Source organism: Balaenoptera ricei, chromosome X (genome assembly GCF_028023285.1).
Source record: "Balaenoptera ricei isolate mBalRic1 chromosome X, mBalRic1.hap2, whole genome shotgun sequence".
NCBI classification, from domain to species: domain Eukaryota; kingdom Metazoa; phylum Chordata; class Mammalia; order Artiodactyla; family Balaenopteridae; genus Balaenoptera; species Balaenoptera ricei.
The window spans coordinates 93,289,797-93,301,616 of record NC_082660.1 but is presented as its reverse complement, the minus strand read 5'-3'; the positions used below and the strand labels follow the sequence as shown (position 1 = coordinate 93,301,616).

Below are 11,820 nucleotides of genomic sequence, written 5' to 3'. Positions count from 1 at the left end.
CCCCAGGTAATGCTGTGTCTGAAGGACACTCTCCCTCTTCTCATGTGTCCTGTACTCTCCTAAGGGCCTCACTGCTGCTGGTGAGCTGAAGTCCTCAAGGTAACAAAGCCCCTTTGATTTCCCTGGAGTCTCTAGTGAGTTACACCCCACTATGTTCCCTACTGAACTATGGAGAAGGTCCCCCTTCTCACGTTATAGTTTTATTAATCCTGACATGAAATGTGGAAAAATGCTTTGTAAAATCTTAATTAATGCATTTTCAGGCATTATAATTAGCCCACTAGACTTGCCTTATTCAAAGCAAAGAATTTATCTTATTCATTTTGGTACCTACAGCACATGATAGAAGCTTAAAAATCAATACATTAATCATTGAGTCAGAAGGCCTCAATTTTTGGCCCAGTTCTGTCCCTGATTGAATACATAACCTTGAGCACATCATTTCATTCTTTAGCAATTGAAACTCACCACTCCAAAAGGAACACAGCAAGAGAGGGATTATACCACAATCCATTGTTAAATAACTTTAACATTGGATATAGTAGTGTTTCTCAAAGTTTGCTAGCTACTAGCAGACCACCTGCATCGAAATCACCTACCTTGTTGAAAATGCAGAATCCTGGCTCCTGCCTCAGATCCAAGGTATCAGAATCTCTTTTGACTTTTCCTCAAAATGTCTCTGTGTATATAAGTCCATGCCACTCTCTCACTTCGTCCCAGCTTACCCTTCCCCCTCCCCGTGTCCTCAAGTCCATTCTCTACATCTGTGTCTTTATTCCTGTCCTGCCCCTAGGTTCTTCAGAACCATTTTTTTTTTTACATTCCATATATATGTGTTAGCATATGATATTTTAGATAGCTAGTGGGAAGCAGCCACATAGCACAAGGAGATCAGCTCGCTGCTTTGTGACCACCTAGAGGGGTGGGATAGGGAGGGTGGGAGGGAGACACAAGAGGGAGGAGATATGGGGATATATGTATAGGTATAGCTGATTCACTTTGTTATACAGCAGAAACTAACACACCATTGTAAAGCAATTATACTCTAATAAAGATGTTAAAAAAATGTCTCTGTGTAGGTGTCCTTTGTTTTTAGCTCATTTTTATTTTTATGGATATATGTATAAAATTTAAAAATCCAATAGTGTAAAAGAATATGTTATTAAAAACTGCAGTCTGCCTCATCATTCCACATTCTCACTGTCCAGAAGCAACTACCATAAATGTTTTTGGTTTCTTCTGGTATTTACCTCCATATTTCAGAAGAATATGCTTATGCTGCTATTTCTTTCTTTTTTAAAAAATTAATTTAATTTATTTATTTATGGCTGCATTGGGTCTTTGTTGCTGCACGTGGGCTTTCTCTAGTTGCGGCGTGCGGGCTTCTCATTGCGGTGGCTTCTCTTGTTGTGGAGCACGGGCTCCAGGCAAGTGGGCTTCAGTAGTTGTGGCGTCCGGGCTCAGTAGTTGTGGCTCGTGGGCTTAGTTGCCCTGCGGCATGTGGGATCTTCCCGGACCAGGGCTCGAACCCGTGTCCCATGCATTGGCAGGCGGATTCTTAACCACTGCGCCACCAGGGAAGTCCTGTTATTTCTTTTTTTAACGCCTTTATTGAAATATAATTCACATATCACAACATTCACTCTTTTTTTCATAAAAACTCACCCTCTTAAAGTGCACAATTCAGTGGTTTTCAGTATATTAACAGAGTTCTGAAACCATCGCCATTATTCAGTTACAGGACATTTTTATTGCCCTAAAAAGAAACCTCATACCCGTTAGCACATAATGGTGCTCCCATTCCCTCCTCTCCCCGGCAACTGGCAAACGCTGATCTGCTTTCTGTCTCTAAGGATTTGCCTATTCTAGACATTTCATAGAAATGGAATCATATAGTACATGGCCTCTGTTGTCTAGTTTCTTTCATGTAGCATAATGTTTTCAAGGTCCATCCACATCCACATCAGTACTGAGCATTCGTGTACATTTTCTTTTGCCTTTTAAAATAAACTCTATTGAAAAGTCAAAATATAAAATTTACAAGTACAGAAATGATGGTTCTGTCTTAGTTTATTATGTAGATAACCTCAGAGCATGCTAATGATTATGTCCAAAGTTGCTTTAACTTCATTTGAATGCTTTGATTCATTTTATGAAGAGGTACTGTAATATATTTGTTTTGTTTCTGATTTTAAAAAAAACACAGGTATGTAGTATTTGATACACTAGTTAATCATTTCTGCTAGAAGAAGCAAAGGTAATTTTTTTTCCATTTTTTCTTTTTTTAATTAAATTTTTTTACCAGTTTTGTTGAGACATAATTGACATACATCACTGTATACATTTAAGGTATACAGCGTAACGGCTTGAGTTACATACATTGTGAAGTGATTACTACAATAATTTTAGTTAACACCCATTATCTAGGTACAATAAAAAGAAAAAGAAGAAAAGGAAAACATTTTTCTCCTTGTGATGAGAACTCAAGATTTACTCTTTTAACAAATTTCACATATATCATACAGCAGTGTTAACTTTTTGCATGTAAATATGTTTTCAATTTTCTTGAGTATATACCTAGGAGTGGAATTGCTGGTTCATGTGGTAACTCTAACTTTTTGAGGACCTGCCAAACTGTTTCCAAAGCAACTGTGCCATATGACAATCCTATCAGCAGTGTACGAGGGCTCCGATTTCTCCGAGGGCTCCTTATTTGCATTTGCTTGATGGCTAATGATGCTAAGCATCTTTTCATGTGCTTATTGGCCATTTGTATATCTTCTTTGGGGAAATGTGTATTCAAGTCATTTTACCCATTTTTAAATTAGGTTGATTGTCTTTTTATTGTTGAGTTGTAACAGTTCTTTGTTTATTCTGGATGCAAGTTCCTTATCACACATATGACTTAACAACTGCTATTTCTTGACTTGTTTAGTTATTACCTATTGACTTTCTGATATGATACGTGAGTAGTACTCTCTTACCATCATAATCACCACTATCATAATCACTTGCCTCCCAATATAGTTTTCCCACATATAAAGTGTATTTTAACAAGAATTCCAGTGATTCTGTTGCTTAACTCTGAGGACCATTTGTGTGTTTGTCAGGTTAGGCTAAGCTTATGATAGGATAGCTACCAACCCCAAAACATCAGTGGCTTAACACAACAAAGGTTTATTTCTCACACTTCATGAGAATTGGGGATGGAGAGGTTCTGCTCCCCCTAGTTTCCCAGAGATCCAAACTAATCATGATACCACTGCAGCAGAGGAAAAGAATACATGGAGATCTCACACACCTTTTTCTACACTGTGGCCTAGAAGTGATGTAAATCATCACTGTTCACAGTCCATTTTTTCATATTTCTAGCTCTTTTAATTCTGACAGGCAATTTTGAGAGAGGTGTTATTGTGCCTTCGATACAAGTGACTAAACTGAGGCTCAAAGAGTGTATGTGATTTATGCAAGGTTACATACCTGTAAGGGGAAGAGCCTAGATTGGAACCTAAGGATTTGAATTTTATCTTCACCTTATTGCCCAGCCAATCCTTTAGGATGTCCGAATAGCGGTAATGTTTCTTCAGATGACAGACCTAAAGAGCAAGGCTCACAGTGGCATTGCTTCCTCCACCATTAATGCCTTAAAAAGGCATTTAATGCCAGTTCACAGCTTGACTGCCTTAGTACCCAAATCAGATGCTGTGCCTACAACACATGAGGGTATTCAAACAGGTGGTAACACCCGTTTTCTCCTGAGTTGGAGGACCACATGCCTTTGTAAGCTCCCTTTGCCTGCTGTCTCCTGTACTTCTGGGACTGGGCTGAATCAAACATCAGAAGCACTGCATCAGGCAGATACAGAACTGAATTCACCACAAAACCACTAAAACAGGCCCAGGCACAATCAAGGCCCTTCTGGGAGTCTGAGCAAGGTTGTTTGGGGTTATTGTCCAACTGTATCCCCATCACTATTGTTCTGGGTGCTACTTCACTGGACTCTGAGAGAAGGGTTCAACCCTTCTACTTTAAATTCAAAATTATCTGGTCAGTCCTAGTTTGTAGCTGAAAAGGAGAAATTCTTTACATTTTTAGGCTATGGAGTTTTATTTCCATCTCTACAAAATTCTCCTTCATACCTCAAAGGGAAAGAGGACAGGAAAAAAATGCAAAGCTTTATGACTGACAATTTATGAGTTCCCATCTTTCCAATGATAAGAATAGTCTCCAGACTATTTAACCTTTCACCTGTTCACCTTGAGCCAACAGACAATGGCCAATGTTGCTAAAGACAGCCATACAATGAGGAATATCTACCTTGCTTCTCCCTCACTATCCTCCCAGACCCAAGAATATTTTTGGGATAATGAAAGAAATGTTTCTGAAATAGGCCCCAACTCCCTGTCCAGTGCAAGGCACAAGAGCAAAAGAGATTGTACTGCTTATGGGAACCAAAAGGAACTTTAAATCAAATGCTATATTTAAGTTGTAAAATGAACAAGGCAAATTTTGGTTTCAGCTCCAAATGGAGAGCTGAAAAGAATGCTACTCACACTTAAAACAGGAAAAAAAGTTGGATAAATGCAAAATAACATTTTGCATTTTTTAATATTTATTTATTTATTTACTTGGCTGTGCTGGGTCTTAGTTCGGCATGCGGTATCTAGTTCCCTGACCAAGGATCAAACCCGGGCCCCCTGAACTGGAAGTGTGGAGTCTTAACCACTGGACCACCAGGGAAGTCCCCAAAATAACAAATCTTCTTAAAACCTTTAGAGAACTGAGGTCACAGGGCAAATGATTATCCCAAAATCTAGAGAGAGACACGTGGAGGGAGAAATAGGACCCAAGCATTTGCTTATCTGGAATAGACACCACCAAACACCATGTAGACCAGTAGGAAAATTCAGCTTGAAATTTCTAATGAATTTCTAAAGACTGAAGGCTAGCATGAGAGTGTTCAGTCCCTGAAGTCCACAGACGTAAAGAGCTTGCACTCTCTTTCAAGCTTTAATCCAGAAACCCCACTAGATGTTCTCAGGGAAGATCAGGGAGAATTTGAGAGAGCTTTCCCCATAATGCCAGCTAAGAGAGGGAGATAGCAGTCACTGCTGAAATTCCAACCAGACCTATCTCCCCTAGTAAACAAAAGACTTAATCTGCAGGGAAACGGACAACAAAACCCATATCCTAAAGTCACTAGTAGAAACCCACTGCAGCTAGGAAAGGGAAACAGAAAAACAAAAAATTCTATGAGGGGAGGCTTAGCATTAAACCTGGAGGAGAGGCATGAACACATGTGAAGATTACACCACCAAAACCCAGGTTCACAGTGGCTGCCTAAGATGAAGACCCAATCAGAGCACCAGAGAATGCTCGTCCCTCCCCTCAACACCACACTAACAAACATTGAGTAAAAATAACAGTGGAGGACAGCAAGAAACAGATTCCTTTTGGGGAGAAATACAAAGGGAAACTGCAAAACCAAGTGGAAAGACTCAGAGCCAAATAGGAAGAAAACATCAAACTCAGCCCAACTTCTAACTAGATTAATGCAAACTTCACACTAAAAGCTTTGTAGGAATGACAGGCTCATCTCCAATAATAAACTCCATTTACCTCAGTAATTACTGTCTTATACAAATCCAGTTTTCAAGAAAAAATTATGAGAAATACAAAAAGGAAAGAAAATAAAACATTCTGAAGAGGCAAAGTAATAATCAGAAATGACACAGATCTTGACACCATCAGACAGGAAATTAAAAATAACTATGGTTGGTGTTCCACTTCTGGCAAGGCAATATGAGGAACTCTGAGGATCCATTTCCCAGTGAAATTGTTAAAAGTTATTCTCCTAAAATACAATCATTTAAATTCTTTGGAAATGGTCCTAAGGGCATACAGCAAATGAAGAAACGTTTTTAAAAGACAATCTACTATAACAATAAGAACCATGAGAATCTGTGGCATTTGAACCAAGATTCTTTTCTTGCCTTCCCACTTCCAGCTTAGCATGATGGAAACTCCACTCCAGAAGGGTGCAGTCAAAAACACAGGTCTCCTTCTCCCCCAGCTCATATCTGAAGCGTCACAGTATCTTCCCAGGAGAGACAAAACTTCTCATCCTGCCTTGAGTTGACTGTTGCTCAGGCTTAGTTCCAAGTGAGTGCAGCTGAAAGGTGAGGGCTCCCTCTGCTCCTCCCCATTCATCATAAGGAGGCTCTACCTTCAGCATAGTGTGCTAAGAATACTGGGGACTCAATTTCCTGGGAGAGGCAAGCCAGGAAGACCTGAAGGAACTGCCCATCCTGAGTCAAGTGTACAGCTCCTAAAGTAGCAGTGTCACTCAGAGAGAATTGTGCTACCGTCACCATCCTTAGCTCCAGAGCCTTGTATCAGAGATTTTCCCAGGGGAGAGGCAGGCCTTAAAACAGAGAGCTCCAAAACTCTTTCCAAAGGAACTGACTTCATTTGTCACACAGTGTGAACTTGAAGGCTAAAGGTGCTATAAAAAATGGAGGTTGTAGTGAATAACAATTAAGGGGAGGTCAGTAGATTCATTAGAGATATAAGCTAAACGTTAGGCCAGCTAGTCTACCAGAGAATTAGGAAAAGAGACAGCTAAGTAGAGTCTTCTTGGAGTCCAAACAAATGTCAAACAATGACCTCAAAAACTATATCTGAAAAGGAGCCCAAATTTAATCCCATAAATCTGTGGAGCAACTTATGCCCCAGTGTATTGTCAAAAACAATAAAGCAATCAACCAGTCAAGTATGTTCAGGTAAGGAGACAGTAAAGAGAGGACTGCCAAAACCACTGTCATCCCAGAGTGACTATGGGCATACCAATACTGTACGCTCTGAGGATCAACATAGAGGCATCATATAGCAGGGAGGAAATAGACATGATTGAAATAATTCAGCCAGTCACTAAAAAAACATGCAAATAACAACAACAATAAATCCCAGAGAGAGAGGATCAGTACTCAGAGTTGCTAAAATATATTATCTGAAAAAGCCAAAGACAAGGAGAAAATGTTGAAAGCAGCAAGAAAAAAAATGACTCCTGACTTATAAGAGAACTCCAGTAAGATCAACAGCTAGTTTATCACCAAAACAATAGAGGCCAGAAGGAAGTAGGACAGTATATTCAAACTGTTCAAAGATACAAACGGTCAACCAAGAATCCTGTATTCACCAAAGCTATCTTTCAAAAATGAAGGCAAAATAAAGACATTCCCAGACAAACAAAAAAATGAGAGAACCTTTCACTAGCAGACCCACCTTACAAGATATACTAAAGGAAGTTCTCTACTTCTGAAAGCAAATGACCCCAGACAGTAATTTGAATCCACTGGGGAAAAAAAGCACATATAAAGTTAATTATGTAATTATAAAACAGTTCAAATGTATATTTATTTCCCCTTCCTTCTCTCAACTGGTTAAAACAGTACATATATAATGTATTATTGGGCTTATAACAGAGAAAAGAAATATATTTGCCAATAAAAGCACAAAGGAGATGGGTGGGAGCAAAGCTGCATTAGGCTAAGGAAACAAATCCAGAGGGTAACTAAAATCCCCTGGAAGAAATGAAGAAAACCAGAAGTGATAAATAAAAAGGTTAACATAATAAATTCTATAAATATATACTTGCTATCCTTCTTTCATTTTCCATAAGAGATGTAAAGTTATGTAAAGTAATAATGGTAACAGTGGATGGGTTTATAACATTTTTGTTGTAACATGTATAACAATACCACAATAAGTGGATAAAGGGAATAGAACTATATAGGAGTGATGTTTCTATACCTCACTGGAATTAAGTTAGTATAAATCTGAAATAGAACCCAATAAATTAAGATGTATATGTCAAGTCCTACGGTAACCACAAAGGAAATAACTCTAAAAGATATAATGAAAAAGTAATTAAATAAATTAAAATCCTTGAGTAGAATATATTTAACTAATGTAAGAAAAGTGGAGGAGAAGAAGAGAGGAACAAAAAACACATGAGATATATGACAGACAAAAAGTAAGTTGACAGAGGGACTTCCCTGGTGGTCCAGTGGCTAAGACTCCGCACTCCCAATGCAGGGGACCTGGGTTCCATCCCTGGTCAGGGAACTAGATCCCACATGCCGCAACTAAGAGTTCGCATGTCACAACTAAAGATTCCACATGCCACAACTAAAGATCCCGTGTGCTGCAACTAAGATCCGATGCAGCCAAATAATTAAATAAATAAATATTTTTTTAGAAAAAGTAAGTTGGCCGAAATAAATTCAATCATATCAATAATAACATTAAATATGAATGGATTAAACAATTCAAACAAAAGGCAGGGATTGTCAGATTAGATTTTTAAAAGATCCAACTGTATGCTGTTCACAGGAAGCATGCTTTAGGTTTAAACATATAAAGATTGAAAGGAAAATGATAAAAATATATATATCATGAAAACAGCAACCATAAGAAAGCTGGAGTAACAATACTATTATCAGACAAAATAGAATTAAAAATAAAAAAGGTTACTAGAGGTAAAGAGTGACATTTTATAATGATAAAATGGTCAATCCATCAGGAAGATAAAACAATATTACAAATATATGGAACTAACAATAGGACTAAAAGTACATGAAGCAAAAACTATGAAAATTGATGGGAAAAATAGACAATTCAACTATAATAGTTAGAGAGTTCAATATTCCACTTTCAATAATGCACAGAACAACAAAGCAGAAGATCAACAAGAAAATTCAAAGACTTGAAAAATGCTATAAACCAATTAGACCTAACAGACATCTATAGAACACTCCACCCAGCAACAGTAGAATATACATTCTCCTCAAATGCACAATGAAACTTCCTCAGGATAGTCCATAAAAATCTCAATAAATGTAAAAAAAAAAGAAATAATAAAAAGTATGTGTTCTGACCACAGTAGAATAAAGTGAGAAATCAACATCAAAAAGAAATTTGGGATATACACAGATATATAGAAATTTTAAAATGCTCTCCTCAAAAATCATTGGGTCAAAGAAGGAATTAAAAAGGAAATTAGAAAACACAATGAGGTGAATGAATATGAAGATATGACATCCAAGACTTATAGGATGCAGGTAAAACAGTACTTAAAAGGAAATATATAGCTGTAAATATTTATATTAAGAAAGAAGATCCCAAATATATAACTTAAACTTCTACCTTAAGACACTGGAAAAAGAAAAACAAACTAAACATAAAGTGAACATAAATAAGGAAACAAAAAGATTAGATCTGAAATGAATGAAATGGAGAAGAGAAAAAAATCAGTTAAACCCAAAGTTTATTCTTGGAAAACATCGAAAAAATTGACAAACCGTTAGCTAGATTAACTAAGAAAAACAAAGAGAAGACTCAAATTACTTAAATCAGAAATGAAAGAGGGTGGGCTCCCCTGGTGGTGCAGTGGTTAAGAATCCACCTGCCAATGCAGGGGACACAGGTTCGAGCCCTGGTCCACAAAGATCCCACATGCCACGGAGCAACTAAGCCCCCGTGCCACAACTATTGAGCCTGCGCTCTAGAGCCTGCAAGCCACAACTACTGAGCCTGCGTGCTACAACTACTGAAGCCCGTGAGCCTAGAGCCTGTGCTCCGCAACAAGAGAAGCCACTGCAATGAGAAGCCCGTGCACCACAACAAATAGTAGCCCCCACTCGCCGCAACTAGAGAAAGCCTGCGTGCGGCAACGAAGACCCAACACAGCCAAAAACAATGAATAAAATTAAAAAAAAAAAAGAAAGAAAGAAAGAAATGAAGGAGGGGCATTACTATTGACCTTTCAGGAAAAAAAAATGATTAAAAGGAATACTATGAACAATTGTATGTCAATGAATTAGATAACTTAGATGACATGGACAAATTCCTATCAAAATTGACGCAAAAAGAAACCAATAATCTGAATAAACCAATATAATAATAAGTTAAGAGATTGAAATAATAATAAAAAATAATTATTTGCCCCCCAAAAGCCCAGGCCTAGATGACTGTGCTGGTTAATTCTACCAAGCATATAAAGAAGAATTAATACAAATCCTTAGCAAATTCTTCCATAAATAGCAGAGGAAGGAACACTTCCCAACTCATCGTAAGACCTGTATTACCCTGATACTAAAACCAGTCAAAGACATCACAAGAAAACTACAGACCACTAACTGTTATGAATATATATGCAAAAGTACTAAACGAGATGATAGGAAATTGAATCCAGCAACATATAAAAATCATTATACACTACAACAAAGTGGTATTTATCTCAGGAATGTTAGGTTGCTTTAACATCTGAAAATAAATTAATATACATCTGTACAATGGAATACTACACAGTAATTAAAAGGAACAAACTTCTGCTTCACACAACATGTATGCATTTCAAATGTATTTTGCTAGTTGAAAGAAGCCAGACTCAAAAACATATGTATTGTCTGATTCCATTTATATGACATTATGTAGAGGTTAATCTATACAGATATAAAAGAGGCTTCAAGGGTGAGGATGGGGGGAGTAGTTGACTACAAAGGGGCCACACAAGGGAAATTTTAGAGTGATAGAACTCTTCAGTATGGTACTGTGGTGGTTGATACATGACTATATGAATGTTTTCAAATTTCACAGAACTGCACACCACAAAGGGTGACTTTTGCTCTACGTCCATTAAAAAATGTACAAATCAAGATGTAGGGGAGCCCTAGATGGAAAGCACACTGTTGCAAATGAATCTCCTGTATTATAGATGTATGCCATAACTTCAATAAAAAGGGTAGGGAAAAAAAAGAGCTGACCTAAGTTGCTTTGAAAAAGTGACTGGATATTATAAGGGTCAAGACAAAAAGAACTATACAGAAATGCTGTGTTCTGGTGGGGAAATTTGTTTCTCACAGGGGTACATGATAGAAGTTCTGAAACTACTTTAACTATATACTAGAGTTAAATAAATAAGTAAATAAATTATGCATAAAGGAGAACCAGGTTTCTCACTGTCAGAGATAGAAATTAAAAATAAGAGGAGGGGCTTCCATGGTGGCACAGTGGTTAAAAATCCACCTGCCAATGCAGGGGACACGGGTTCGAGCCCTGGTCTGGGAAGATCCCACATGCCGCAGAACTAAGCCCGTGCGCCACAACTACTGAGCCTGCGTGCCACAACTACTGAAGCCTGTGTGCCTAGAGCCCATGCTCTGCAACAAGAGAAGCCACCGCAATAAGAAGCCCACGCACTGCAACGAAGAGTAGCCCCCGCTCGCCGCAACTAGAGAAAGCCCGCATGCAGCAACGAAGACCCAACTCAGCCAAAAATAAAAATAAATAAATAAATTTATAAACAAAAAATAATAAGAGGAGAGAAAGCTTAATGGATACGTGTGGTAATGGATTAGAGTCACATGTATCAGTATGAACTTGTGTGTGTGTGTGTGTGTGTGTGTGTGTGTATCTGTATATCATCTATATCTATAGAGAGACAGATAGTTACAGATATACACAATAAATAAATGTAGAGATTGTGTATATACAGCTTAATATTACAGGCATTTATCTCCTTGCTCTATCAGCTTAGAAGTTTGAGAAGCAATGACACCCCAGTAGCAACCAGAATACCCTGCATTCAGATCTTAATTACTAAATATGATTATCCAATAAAAGTAACCAAGACTCCTCAGAGAAATGTCTGATTATTAGGCTGGGAAAAGGATAATACAAGATGAATCTGGAACATCTTGTAGCACCAGAAAGTAAGGAAGCAGAAAAAGAATAAATGTATGCTGACCTGAAAGAGCT

General features: G+C 37.9%; 2 protein-coding genes across 3 annotated transcripts in view; both read right to left on the bottom strand.

The window, feature by feature from the left end:
* Positions 1–11,820, bottom strand: part of BEX3 (brain expressed X-linked 3) — a 296,936-nt gene that overhangs the window by 108,255 nt on the left and 176,861 nt on the right. The window lies entirely within an intron of this gene.
* Positions 1–11,820, bottom strand: part of TCEAL7 (transcription elongation factor A like 7) — a 63,633-nt gene that overhangs the window by 49,126 nt on the left and 2,687 nt on the right. The gene's annotated exons all lie outside the window — the stretch shown is intronic.